The sequence below is a fragment of the Sturnus vulgaris genome, chromosome 1, assembly GCF_052056855.1.
Source record: "Sturnus vulgaris isolate bStuVul1 chromosome 1, bStuVul1.hap1, whole genome shotgun sequence".
Classification (NCBI taxonomy): domain Eukaryota; kingdom Metazoa; phylum Chordata; class Aves; order Passeriformes; family Sturnidae; genus Sturnus; species Sturnus vulgaris.
The window spans coordinates 147506024-147521025 of record NC_142243.1 but is presented as its reverse complement, the minus strand read 5'-3'; the positions used below and the strand labels follow the sequence as shown (position 1 = coordinate 147521025).

Genomic DNA, 15002 nt, shown 5'->3' with positions numbered 1-15002 from the left:
TCACTGAGCCTCCTCTAGCAATGAAATGAGAGGAACTAGGAGGCCATAATCCACCTTGAAGCAAGCAGCAGATCTAGGGGAACTTGGAGGGCTGATATCTCCCCAGTGGCAATGCAGGGAGGCTGCCTGATAAGCCCAGATGCAGATGCCAAACAGGAGGGGACTATTTCCATTCCCACATGCTGGCACATGCTGCAATATAGCTAGTCTGTGAGACCACTGACACCCACATCCAGGTTTGGGGTTCCCCTGAATGAAGCCAACCACCAGATTTCCATTTAAATCAAAGACACCAAAGAACTGGGGGAATTGTAACATGCTTCCCAGCTGGTCAGATTTGGTCTGTTTTCATAATTTCCTAATTCTGAATTAGCTTTTCCACTGTTTAATTTCTTGAAGCAATGGGGATTTCTCTCCTTTATGGAGGCTGGCGTGGGTGGGCCACCTGTTCAAAATCTTGTATGAAAACAACCTGGATGACAGAAACAATAGCAAAAGAAAAAACTGGTCAGAAAAAACAGCAAAACAAAACTGCCTTGGCAGCCCCAATCTTTTCACATGTGTATTAGCAAAGATCAATTCCCTGGTCAGTTCTGGCATACTTATTATGTGGAAAGGGTCCTTTTTATCCCATACTAGAATTAAGCCCAAGTAAATGCCAGCTTATATAAGGTCCTCCCTCCTCACTCCCTCTCTGAGGAGCCCATACTGAGTGAACTTGCCCCACCTGCTCTTCCACTGTGACCCTCTGGGAATCCCAGCAAGAGGGGAGCGAGAAGACCTCTGCTAGATTTGCAAAGCAGAATGTGTTGCATTTATGTCCATGAGAAGAACTGCTTACTAGAGACCAGTCCTGCTCTCTGGAAGAGGCAACAGCTTTTCTTCTAATGCCACTCCCATGTGGTTTGCACTGAAATCCCAAAGCCTCCTCCTCCGGCAGCTGAGCAGACAAACCACAGCCCAGCCTCTCTTTCTGTGTTTCAGTTTTCCTCTAAGCAAGAAGGGATAATAAAATTACCCAGCACTCAGGAATGCTGTAGCTTTAATTCATTAATATCCATAAGTAGCTTAGAGCTCCTCAGCCATAGGGGGCTCCGGGAATGTCAGCGGAAATGCTTTGCATCTTTTTGCTGTACTTCAACTTTCCAAATTTCCCTATTGCATCCACCGATTCCAATAATCTGAGCTCTGAATTTTCTGACTTGGCAAATTCGAATCAGCTTTTCTCAATGATTCTGTGAGTAAAAATGTGCTCTTGTCAGAGAGGAAACGGGGAGCAGCACTAGGCTATCTGTATGCTGCGTGAGTCAGCCACAGTTTGTGCACCTGCTGTGACTTACAGTCTGAATGCATTGACTGCACTCTGAGATGCTGGTGTTGCAAACAGATGGATTTTGTAAATCCTGTTAATGTTTCTATGTGTAAGAGCTTCCCAGCAGAAAAGGATCATGTCCACGTGAGTATCAGATCCACTTACCCTTATCGATTTTAGAATAGTAGATTCATTTTACTCAGGTTAGAGATATAAATAGATTTATCATAGAGTGGGAACCTGGTTGTGTTTGTGAGAATGGCGACTTTCAGGAAATTAAATTTTAAATGAGCTGCTCTAAGCTGTAAGAAGAGGAGAAATGTGTGCCGTTACACACACCAGCTCAGTTCCACCATACTCCAGCAAAATACCCAGCCTGGAGAAAACACTGGGGCTGTGCATGCAAATGGCTTGTTCTGCTCTCTCTAAATCACAGGGTTTTATTCCAAAAAAGTTACTGGAGTGTTTTGTTCTCATAAGGTTTAAGAAGCTTAGGCAGGGAAAATTGCATAACCCGTTTTCTAAGTTTCAGACTTTGCAATGTACTGAGCTCCTTTTGCTTCGTTCACGTGCAGTTGTCTTTTGCATGGGATGGGACTAGAGAAATAAACAAGGAAACTAAGCAGGGTAAGAAGGGAAAAAGAGTTCTGGGAGTTGCAGGAGAAAGGGAAGTGGGAGGAAGCAGAAGCACAGCCTGTGTACACACAAAATTGCCAAAATCTTTCTATTCTCCTGGGCAAGGAGGCTGCAGTGGGGCAGGGCACACACCTGCTGTGCATGCCATCACCTTCCAAGGGCACTGGCTGCTCTAGATTGTCCAAATATAGCAAAACAAGAGGGGGAAAAAATGGTGAAAGTTAGCATGCTTCAGCAACCACAGCAGAATGCTCTTTGCCACCCCTGGAAGCAGCCTCTCATGGCTTCCTCAGTGGTGGGTTTAAGCATGGCTGTGGTTTGGGAGGAGGAGGAAGAGGAGGTGGGAACTGCTAAAAAACTTGTCATTTTGGTATGTTTGTGAAGAAACTTTGATACCAGGAGGGACTGAGGTGCTGGGGCAGTCCAGCCACAGCCCCACCACCTGAGCTCAGAGATTAGCAGAAGGTGCACTTAGGAGCTGGTGTCCAAGAGGCTGAACCCAGCTCTCAGACCTGCCTATGCTTAAGGAGACATGACACTGTACTTTCCTGCATTGCTGGCATCATCAGTAATGGAAGGCTAAAAACCCACTGCAGATTGTAAAACCCTCGCTGATGTTACCGGAATTTATTATGTGGGCAATTAACATAGGCAATCTCATTACCACTGGTGGGATTTATCTGAGTAAATCTCACATGTGTTATTCTTCTACAAAGGAAAAAAAAAAGCTATCAACTTTTTGGCTCGGCCTAAGTTTCCAAAGATAAATGTCTCCCCTCATTCATTACTAGCTACGCAGCTTGTGGCCATGTGGCGTGAGTATAAACAAGCTGAACAAATGTCTAGTATGGGAAGGAATGAAATGTTAATGCAAAAAATTGATTCAGTGATCTCTTTGCAGGCAGTGAGATGGATATTTCATTGCCAGGTCTGACTATGTAATATAGTAACTGTGTGATTAGCACTTAATGACTGGAGTTTGTTTCTTTCCCTTCCCAATCATTAAAGCCATGTTGATTTGCTCAGAACATATTGATAATTTCTGAATATATAGTCAAGCAAATAATAAACCACAACAGCCTGCTCAGGCTGTGTTTATTTCTCTGCACTGACACACAGCAGACCTTGGCAGATAGAGAGGTGTCCACCAGTGCAGGGCAGAAGACAAGGAAAAAGGGGATGAGGCAGTTCCTGAGCTCTGAGTACTCAGAAATACCTAGTCACAAGACCACATCCATCTAGAGAAAGATGACTGGGGCTCTGCTGCTGTTAAATCCTGGGGTCAGCATCCTGCACAGCTGCTGAGCACACAGAACAGCCCCCCTTGCTCACAGCCCTGAGCACAAACATTGAACTTCATGAGCCTGTCACAGCAAATCCTCACCTGCACAAGATCCAAAGCATTTCTCCTTCCATTCTTGGCCACAAAAGTCTTGGCTTCCAAGGTGGTTTCCTGCTTCCCTCCCCCGTTACTTTCTGTAGCATTTCAGAGATTCCAAGGCAAGGCTGGCCTTCATGCAGAGCACCCAGTGTGTCTCTGCACCACATGTCCATATGCATTTTAGCACAGCTACTGCTATTATTTTGCTTTTGATGTCGTCTGTAGCATTTCCCAGTCCTGAGAGATCTGACCCTTCACCACCACTCAGGCTTCTACAAGTGGTGCTCAAAGTGAGGCTCTTGAGTACCATGGCTGGGATTTTCGAAGGTATTTAAGAGAGGTAGGTGCCTACCTCCTGAAGTTTTACAGGAAGAAAGGATGGCTAAATCCTTTAGTTATGACTATTGTAAGAAAAGAGACTCTCTGCCTACTCTGCAGCAAAGGACGCTCTCATGCATGCTGTGAACTGACCTGTGTGAACACATTTATGTCCCTGCTCATCACTTGGCCCAGGGCAAGATGTATGTAGGCTTTGTGCCAAAATCTCTGCAGAGATTCTTGTTTGTTTTCTGTGGGAGAAAAATCCCAAAACAGAGCAAGCTACAGTTACGGATAAATATTCATCTGGCGTTCAAGAGAAATGCAAAGATGAATCTCAAGTCGGTTTCCATCTGCTAGTGATGATCCTAAGCTCTGTTACAGGAAGCAAAACCCAACCAGCTATTTCTTCCCTATTGCCTCCAATGCCAGAGCAGAAAGTCTGTTTCCTACCCAGGTCTGTGTTACCAGGCAAACTGTCTGCCTGAGTGATGGACTTTATCATGAGCAGGAACTGTGCCAGGGCTTTGACTCTGCAGGCAGATGATGACTACAGCATGCAGGAGGGTGGCATGGTCGAAGGGATCATCAACACATAGCTCCAGGTGTCTCCTTGTTCAGGTATGCTCCTGCTAATATGAATGCATGGACAAGGCAGACCCCATCATATCATTTAGGAACAGTGTTGTCATGTAGGCAGGATGTAAAAAATTATGCTTAGGTAAAAGGAAAAACCTGAAGGAAAACCCTGTATTGGTGAACAAAACAAGCCAGGACACTTTGAATCTTCTTAAGGGCAAGTGAAGTGATACATCTCTAACCATTGAACTCTGCACCCTCAAACCAGAACAGCTTCATCTTCGCTACCTGCTGGCCCCTGCTGTCCTTCCAGCTGTGCCACAGAATCTGTGGCAACAGTGGTTGGGATGGTCAAAACCTTTGAGACATTAATAATTATGGAGAGGGTCTCCAGCCAGTGCCCTGGCTCTGTTCAGCTCACTAGCCTATGTGTACCCAAAGGACCTCAGGCCAGAGTCAAACCCTTTGGACTAGGAAGTCCAAAACTGGCTTTTCTCAGTGCTGTGGGCTGTGCTGAGGCTGTGAGTCTAAACTGGGAATTCTCAAAGGAACTTGAATTCCCCTGTAATTAGTAAGGGAGCCTGGAGACCATGTACTGTCCTACTTCCAGCCCACTCCCACTGGACAGGCAGTGGGCCCAGATGGCTGATTTTGATATAAAACATGTTTTCCCTCTTTTTGTCACTCCCTCCCTGCTACTCATGTGTTCATTTCACCCGGCTGTGGCTCCCTCCTTGCAGCCTGGCTGTGGCTGTGACTGCTGATGACTCACACAGAGCCGTAAATGCGGGGCTCAATACTTGAGTATAAGCCAACACACCCCACAGAGCAGTACCAATCAGTAACACAGAGCTGGGTACATGGCAAAGGAAATGGGGAGAAATCTCCCTAAATCCAACTTCAAAAAACTGGAAAATAACACTGAACATAAAGTCACTGAAATAACTTTTTTTCTGGGTTTGTATTTCCGATTGATACTGGTGTAGGTGGACATGTAAAAAATTGTAGGTGTCCTGCTGAATTAAATTTCGAGGGTTCTGATGATGTTGTGTTACATTATAAATAGTGTCTGCCTAAAGCAGTTGAATTCATTCTTACAATGCTTTTTTTTCCCCCTAAAATCCTGGTGCCAAGTCCAATAAATTGGTAGAAGAACTCCCACTCGCTTCAATAAATTTTGGATCAGATCCTGCAGGATTAGCCCATATGCGCTTTGCAGAGCAAGGACTCGTAGACAGCAGTGACAGATTGATGAGAGCATTTCTGTGACCAAGTGTTTGCGGACAGAGGTTAAGTTTCCATGGCCAAGCACTAACAGACTTATGCTATCATTTTAATGGCTTCTGCATCCATTATGTTGAAAGTGAAATGAGTACATCTGGGTGCCTGGACATGAGAATGATTAATAAAGAGGGGAAAAAAGGCAGAATACTGAGCAGGTAAAGTTAAGAGTATACGACTGTTGTTCAAAGAGTTTTGAACAAACTTGTGGGGCTTGTGGATCTGATTAGTGGAGTGCTCTTGCACACACATCCTATACTGACAAGTGTGCCCAGGGCTTGATTCCCAGCTGAGGGCTGCTGTCAAAGCTGTACAGAAGTGCAGTTCCTGCTCACTTTGGTAGGAGCTCCCTGTACACGATGGAGAGTGCAGTGGGAGCAGTAGAGCTCAGGTCGAAATTCTTAATGTGAGGAAATTGGGAGTTAAGTCTAACAACTGGCTGCATGCACAGAGAGAGGGTTTAAATAAACATGCTCCAGTGAAGGGACAGGCAATATGTTTGGAAATCTAGACAGGCTCTTTCTGCTGCCTGTGTTTTGTTTCTGAATCCAATGCTATGATAATGAATAAGCTGTTTGCTCTTTCAACTGCATACCACATGATAGCTAGTTTCCATCCAAAAGCTTTGGCCCCTGCTTGTAAATTGATCCTGTTAACTCCTTTGTTCAAGAGGTTAAGTATGTGATGTATCAATTGGACTTTTTGTGGAAAAGCCCCAGAGCAATACACTTACTGAGCCATTTATGTATTGCAGAATAATTTGTGGTAAAGGTATGTGGAAGAGCAAAGATGGATCATACAAAAAAAAAATACAGGCTCCAGTTCAAGAAAGTATCAGTTCAGAACAGAAGATAATTTAAGCATATGCCTAACTCCCACTGAAATATGGCTTCTTATCACATGTTTCAGGTCAAGAGCATTGTTAATGCTCACCCCAATAGGGAGGGATGTAGACATATGCTGAAAACCTCTGAACTGGGGCAAGGGTGACAAAAAAACCTCTGGAGTCTGGACTGGCCAGACCAGGAATCAAATTTGCACCCAGTCTCTATCAAACATGCTGGAGAGACCCAAAAAGGGGGAAAAAAAAAAAGAAAAAAAAAAAGTTGGAAGGAAAGACCAAAATCATCTGGAGACACTCCAGAAGGACAGAAATATTCCAACCACAAAATATGGCAGTGACACATCCCCGGAATGCAGCAGCACAGCCAGGAAATGAAGACACATTGGCCTTCACCACTCCTACATGGACACCTTGCTTACAGAAACATGGATGTTGAGGATACCAGCCCTGGACTCACAAGATCTATTTGTTCTTCTGACTCATGCTTTGGGTATGACCTTGGGCCACATCCCCTCCCAAAACCGTGGCTCTTGTATCAGTCCCAGACTCTCATGTGAGAGTAGAGAACCAGGAAATGCTCTCAGTCATGGGGGCCACAGAAATCCCTTTTGTAGATGGAAAAGTACCTACATTCTGGTTGCTGTAACCATAAAAATATTCCAGGGAGCAAAAAGGGCTTCTGTAAAAGTAGTTGTGCTACCACTGAGAATTCAGAGTGAACCCTGAGGTTAAAAGGAATCTTCCTCACAGGAAACAGGATTGTCTTCACATTGTCTCCTTCAGTGAAATTAACTTTGCCTAGGAAGGATGACATCTCCTCTAACATCTTAATCCCTGCCACCTACCCCGCTGGCAGTGGGATCATATGCATCTTTGGCAACAGGCAACTGGCATTTTCAAGGCACATTAAATTCTTCCCTTCTGCTGCAGTGCATCGGGACATGAAACGTATTGGCAGCCTTGCCCAATGTTATCATTTTATTAGAAACTCTTGAAGGAGCATATTTGTCTTATCCCCTCCGTTTTTTGTTATTTCTTTCTGGTAGCAAGAACCAACAGCCAGTGAGGTACTTTCCAAAGAAAATAGTGGCACAGTCTCTGCCTTGCAGGGCAATCACTCCCTTTAAAATCCACTGCAGTGTTGTGAAATAAGAGACTCAGAAACCCAACCCCACCATTATGACAATATAAAAGTACTTTCAATATTTCTATTTTCTGGGTGTCTATGTGTGAGTGTGTTTAACCTTCATCTGTTTATTTCTATTGTAAATGGGAGGATTGGGAAAAGAAGTGTTCTTGATTTCCCTGCTTTAATCCAGTTCCTGCTCCAAGGTGGAGCATAACATCAGCTGTGCTGTTAAACATCTAAAGTACTTTTTGGGGACCATGGAATAAGCAATTCTTATGGATGCCCCAGCAAAATGTGGAACAGCACTGGCTCAAAGAGTTTGTAGGGATTTCAGGAGTACAATCAGCATCTTATCTGATCTAAACTGGTAGAGCTCTGCTGTGTTCCTCAGGGCTCTGCCAACTCATACCAGGTGGGGATCTGGCCCTCAGCCTCTATTAATTGTCACATGTACTCAGAGATGAAAAATACATTTATCACAAACCAGGGAGGAACTTGCACGAGCTGCCAAAAGGGAAGGTGTTCACTCAGCTCAGCTCAGAAGGGCATTACCTCAGTGGCACTGGGCACACTTCTGCCAAGAGCAGGGAGGCTCTCACTGATGTTAACCAGCAGTGACAGAGAGACCAGACAGTGCTTTGGAGTTTCTCCCTGCCCTATTTTTCTGATGTCTGTTATTTAACAAGGAATCAAGTCTCCCCTGTTGGTACAAAATGCAACAGCCAAGGCCAGGCAATGTCTTGCAGGAGCTCTAGCTCAAAGGGTTGTGTGGCTCTGTTCAGGCAGGATTTTGAGGACAAATTTGGGCTTCTGGTGATTTGAGATATGGAGGGGTAAGCTCCCAGTGGAGTAGGACTACATGCAATGATGGTGGTGGATGAACTCAGAGCAGCTGACTTTCCCTGGGCATTTCTCTGCCTGGTTTGGGAGTTTTCATAGGGATTAGGGAAGGATTTGTCAGGCTGTGGTGCCAAACCAGTGTTTATCCACAGAAGCCTTTTGATCTTTTAATTGTGTCAGAGACCTCTAGCTGGCATCTCTCTCTCCAAACCTGGCTAGTCAGTGGAAATGAAGATTTATACCCAGCCTTTGTTTTAGGGATGGGGGTGGGCAAAGGGAGGGCTGAGCTTTCTTTTGTCTGACTTTAAAAAGATACCCCCTCCTCTTCATCTGCTTGCAGCTCATCCTCCTGGCTGGCAGACATAGAAACACTCCTGCCAGAGCTATGGAGGGACGGGGGAGGCAACAATGGCCCCCTTAATGTGAGAGCATCAATAATAACACAAGATGCACACGAGCCTTTCTGTTGACTGCTGTGGGAGTTGCCTGCATATTTTAGGAGACAATTAGGTTGGTGCTGTGTACACTGCCTATTCACTCTTCATCTCCAACTCTGGGGAGCAGAAGGAATGATTTATTAGGAAGACAGACTTAATGTCCTCTGGCTTTGGTCAGCTGTGATGTGAAAATAGCCTCATTGAAGGCAATTAGTATCAAACCCTAATTAAAAACATAATCTTTCATTGGTTTGTTCACAGACAGCTACTGCAGTGGAGCACAGTCTTGCAGGAAGAAGACAGGGAAAGTGTAAGAGGAGATGGGGAGTGGTAGGAAAAGGCAGGAGCTCCCACTCAGGAGGAAGGCAAGTGTGGGCACCCACAGGAGCACTCAGCACCTCATTGAAGACTGCCTGGCAATGGGAAAGGCTCCATCCTGCTCTGCTGGGGCTGTGCAGTGACCTGAAAAGCTCAAGAGGGATGGTTTTTGTCGGCTGATGCATATCCAGACAGTTCAGGAGAGACTAGCGCTGCTCTCCGTGACAAATCCTCAATGATCCTCCAAAAGCAGAAACAAAAACTAAGCAAGTGATGCAGCCTGAGCTTGCAAACAGGCGTGGGTGGTATTGTTTGGTCTTTTGTCCCTGTCCAAATAGGGCTGGCTAAATCCCAGCACTCCCACGAGGTTTGTACCAGCAGAAAGCCCCTGTTTTCATAGGTGCTGGGATGAGCTGCTCACTCCTTTGCTGTGGCTTTGCCTGCCAGACCTCATGTCCTTGCTTTTGCCCTGAAGCACAGCATGGAGCCCCACATTAGCTCTCACTGCAAATATGCTTGTTCTGCCCTTGTGCCTGGTCCTCTGTCAAGTTCATTTAGTGGCACTGACATTGCAGAGAGGATGTTTTGTGCCTTTACACTGAAATGTGTGCTCTTTTGGGTGCCCCACTTCAAGCCAGAGGCTGCAGAACAGGAGATCATGTGTGGGTGATGAGGAAGCTTCTGTGAAGCTGGATTAAGTCTTCAGTCTCCATTAGCCCTGTGGTGGGAGTGCTCCCCATGCCCACCTGCAAGCAATACCCTGCCAGGTCTCCTCACTACATTCGGTGCTTCAGGGGACACAGCAGCTGCACCTCTGATAACAAATTAAACACGCCCAGGCCTCTTCTCTGTCACTGAGGCCAACCAGCTTAGAATACCCTGCAGCTGTAATTCTGAGCTTTTTTGCTCTCCAGAACAGTGTAACCTCTTCCAAGCTTCCTGCTGGGAGAGGTGGCTGACCCATGCTGCTTCCTGAACTGTGCTGGAGACTTTTCTAACAGTGCAGACACGTTCCAGTGCTTTTGAAACAGAAAATCTCCTAGCAGTATTTAATTTAACAGTCAAAATAGAGACTAGATGTTTTCAGTATCTTCAGGTTAATAGAAGACTTCTGTAACTCAAAGAGCTATTCCAAAATGCCAATGGTCTGGGAGAATTTTTTAGGGCTGCTGTTCTGAGAAAAGCAATCTCTGCTTGAGCTGAAGCCATTACTAATCTGAGCATGAGTCTATTCAGCAAGTTCACATCTGCTGCAGCCAGAGGCTGTGGGGTCTCGGTGCACGCCTGCCCATCTGCTGAGCATCCACCTGCATCCCACACCACTGCTGCACTCCCAGCTCCCTGCCCCAGCCTGGCTTCCTACACACCAGGAAGGAGACAGAGCCAGGCACTGCAGGTGTTTCCAGGGATGTGCTGATGGCTGTGCTGACGGCTGTGCTGTCCCCTTCCACACCACCCACTTCTCCACTGCCTTCCTGCCACATCTGGGACCTGTGAACAGCCTGAACAGCAGACCAGAGCAAAGCTGACCCACAAACAATACACATTGCTTCTTATACTAGAAAACAGACTATTCTAAACATTAAAATTTATATCTGGAGTCTTCTTCTTGGGCTTATTTACCACTTTATTAAAGTTATATATATTTAAATTAAGCACCCATATGCCTCATCACAGTTTAGTAAATCAGATGACACATGGAAGCCAAGTAAACCAACCATATTTCAGCATTGTACAGTGTGTGCAACATGTGCAGCAATATATATGGGAGTAAGAGAAACTTGCTAACAACTAAAGCATATGATCCCACTCAGTTCTGATAAGATTTCCATATAAAGAAGGGGTTTCCTGTCCTAGTTTCATCTGGAATGGAATTCATTTTCTTCTTAGTAGCTAGTGCAGTGCTGTGTTTCGCATTCAGTACAAGAATAACTTTGATAACACACTGATGTTTTGGTTGGTGCTGAGCAGTGCTTACCCTGAGCCAAGGACTTCTCAGTGTCCTGGGCTCTGCCGGTGGGGAGGCGCACCACAAGCCAGGAGGGAACATGGCCAGCAGAGGTGACTGAACTGGCCAAAGGGATATTCCATATCCTAGGATGTCATGGTCAGAGTATAAACTGGAGAGAGCTGGCTGGAAGGGGCTGATCACTGCTTAGGGATGGGCTGGGCATTGGTCTGTGGGTGGTCAGCAATTTTATTGTGCATCATTTGTCTTTCTTGGGTATTATTCCTCCTTCTCTTTTTGTTATCTCTCTTCTCATTACTATTTTGATTTTTTTTTTTTTACTTGACTTTGATTACTAAACTATTCTTATCTCAACCCATGGATTTTATCTTTTTCTGATTCTCCTCCCCATCCCACAAGGGGTAGGGGAGTGAGTGAGCAGCTTAGTTGCTGTCTAGGGTTAAACCATGATACTTCCTTATCTGAGTATCCAATAAAGATTGGGTTTCTGTTCCTAAGAGGAACTGATTTATGCTATCATCTGTCCAATTTATTCTGAGGCGTCCTCAGGTTCCCCTGCATAGCTACGAATCACTTCCCCAGAATTATGTGCAGATATTTAAAATGTGTGCCTGGAGGATTTTAAAAACAGAGCTAATTGCCAGTTTTGGGCTCCTTTTGCACAGTCTATCAAGAAGATTTTGAAGATTAACTGTTTTATTAGATAGCCAGGATTAGGTCTTCAGCTGTATAAACTAGGACAGTCTCACTTCAAATTCCCATATATGATCCTTATCTCACTTGTGCATATGTCCTCAGCCTCAGGCTACACTCACTTCTTCTGCATCCTGTGAGAAACCCAGTGGGTGGAATAACCTGTTATGCATCCTAGTGTGGGGGAGATGCTGTTGTAGCACCTGCCCTAGAGCCCACTGAAGGCAGAAAAAAGCTGCACTTAGATTTCAGGATCAGGCCTAAGCCTGGCACAGCAAAGCATGGCATAAATGAGTAATTTACTTCCACTATGGTCCTCATTTTTGGTGACTTCAATGAGGATCAGTACTGAGATTTTCCAGAGACTGATTTGAGGCTATGGTGAACAGGTTGTTGAATCAGAGCCTGGCTGGGGTTGTTTCATTTGCAGAAAATGGAGCAGGGGTTGCACTGAGGGATGTTGCTGCAGACCTTCCAGGACAGATGCTCTCACTGCTGCTCTTTCTGACCATATGCCAGATCCAAAGCTTCAGATGCTGCAGTTTACCTTCCATATTCCCTGTGGAAAAGTCCTTCACAACTTAATAGGAAATTCCAGCCTCGTTAATGCTTATGTTGGGGCTTTTTAATAATTTTAATCTAACAGGAAATTGCATATAAAATACTGTAGAATAGACAGGAAATCTGCTGAATTTCAGGGGGTAGCTCTGATTTTTTGTACAGTTCCCTGTCCTTGAAGATCTTCATGATTTCACCAATGTTAAATTCTGCAGGACTTTTCCACAGAGGAAATCTGTCATTTATTTTCTTTACAGTTTCAACTGAGCAAATACAGACAAAATAAAGTTTACTGTGGCACAAGGGAGCCTTGAATCTGAAGTCACTTTTCAACAAATAACTGGAGCTGTGAGTGATATCTCATGCCCAACAGCTGAGTATGTTATTTGAAAAATCCTGTTACATGAGCAAATGAGAAGAGAAAAATATCTTGCTCAAAGCTTTTCACTTTTCTAAAGTTTTTTTTTCATTTCTTCCTTAATCTGCCTTGATTTTAAAAGATTGACTCACAAAAGTATGCTTTTCCTAGTCAAGAGAACTGTATCCTCAGAATTATCACATCTAGTCCAAAGTGAGTATTGGTCCATGTGTTTCCTCAAGCCCCAGACAGCTTGAGACTCAGGGTTGTGATTCAGGAGCATCTTCCTAGGGAAAATTTTGCATCTGGGTTTCCTTGAAGCTTCAGAGACCCAAAAGGCTGCAGAGAGACTAGCAGAGATTTGATTTTTAAATGAAGGAAGACCCACTGGTGCACACACATCTTTAGATACCCACATGCATATGCAAGAACAGGATGACTGAGTATTTATATATGCCTTTGTCTAATTGGGAGAGTAATTATCCAGATACAGATTTATAAATAGAATGGAGAAAGAAGGCTGAAAAAAGGTAGAAGAGTAGATTATCAATTTCATCCCAATCTATGTTTCTCCATCTCAAACCCCTACAGAGTCTTCTTCCCTGTACAGGGCTCCATCCACTCCTGCCATTCAGGCAAATTATCAGACACACACAGCTGTTGCTTCACAATAATGAATCATTACATTTGGAAAAGAAATTTAAGATCATCAGCTCTCACCATTAACCTAGAACCACTGCCATGTTCATGATTAAATCATGTCCTTAAGTGCCATATCCACACCTTTTGAACACTTCCAGGGATGGTGACTTCACCACTTCCATCAGCAACCTGTTCCAATGCTTTACAACCCTTTCAGTGAAAAGTTTTTTTACTAATATATAATTAAATCTCTCCTGGCATTACTGGAGGCCATTAGCTTTCATCCTTACATTGCTGTGTTATACAAGGCCAAACACCTATGTGCTATCTGGATACATCCACTATTGAAATTTGAGCCACATTATCAAAGCTGATTGATAATGACAAATAATATAAAAATCAAGAGGAGATTTTATGCTTTGAGTTATCATGGCAGTGCAGGAAACCCTCCAACAATTTTGAAGTGGCTGCTGCAAAATGCATGTTTTGATTCAGTCCCCTGGAAATCTCACAATATTTCTTTTCCAATTATTGCTGTGATTGGATAAAATATATTTTAATATCTTTCTGCTAATAGTTCTATCTAGAGAGAGAGAGAGGTATTTCCACTGCACTGCAAGACCATTACATTTATTTGTACAATTCACTTAACTCTGGTCCATGATATCGCCAGAAGCTCTTGATGGAATTATGGTTCCATAATTATACCTTTATACATTACAGTCCTTAATAGCCTTAGGGCTGGATTCTCACTTGCTATAAATCATCAGGGCTTCATTGATTTTATTGAAGAATATGGAGGAATGTCAACACTTACACCAGCTGAAACCTGAGGTAAGATATTCAGTCTTTGAAGTCATCAGGAGTTCTGCCATCAGCTTAAAGGCAGCCAGAAATTAACCCTTGCTCCTCATTTTTCATTGCCACTTTGATACCATGAACTGCATCAAGACAATAAATTGTTGAAGCTAATGCTGTCACAAAACCAAGATGCTGCTGCTGATTAAAATCTATCATTATCACTCATGCTCTAAAAGGTTGCACACTAAAAGGTTTGATTCCCTACCACTGCACCTTAGATTCCCTTTGTACAGAACAAATGCAGCAACCCACCCTCAACTCCTGCATACATTTTTATGGAGGTTCTTATATATGCACACATGAATTTAAAATTTCAGAGTATGTCATTGTGCACTCTCAGCTAATTTACTGTTCATATATGAGCCTCAGTGAAAGGAAAGGATAAATAACAAGAAGACATCCAGCATTTCAAATGGTCAGCAAATGGATGGATGAGTTCACTCAGACTCCTCTGCTAACCTCCTCAGCCTTTTGCCAAGAAGCCAGACAGTGGAAGAAGAGGTTAAAATACTGAGTGTGGGGAAAAGCACTGCACTGGGGGAAACAAATATATAACGTTCATATGTAAGTAGTGAAAATCACTCACTGCCATAGATCAGATCTGACCTAATATTGATCACTTGGGGTGGATGCAACTATCAGTCACTTAAGAATAAGTACAATATGCTGTCAAGCCTTTCCCATTAAAATAACGTATATTGCATCAATGTATTTTAATGATAATATTTTTGTGGGCTTAAATTTGGCTATTTGTATCTTTACTTATGGAAACAGAGCTACTGAAAGTTTCAGTCCAAAACAGACATTGGTTTTTTTGGCAACTGAAATGTGGATGTCTGTGCCTTG

The 15002-nt window shown here is 43.9% G+C and overlaps 1 long non-coding RNA gene across 1 annotated transcript in view; it reads left to right on the top strand.

The window, feature by feature from the left end:
• Nucleotides 1-1129: 1129 nt before the first annotated feature.
• Nucleotides 1130-15002, top strand: part of LOC148225582 (uncharacterized) — a 51661-nt gene continuing 37788 nt past the window's right edge. Inside the window, exon 1 of the long non-coding RNA XR_015808540.1 lies at nucleotides 1130-1456. This is a non-coding gene — a long non-coding RNA (uncharacterized LOC148225582). The remainder of the gene's footprint in view (nucleotides 1457-15002) is intronic.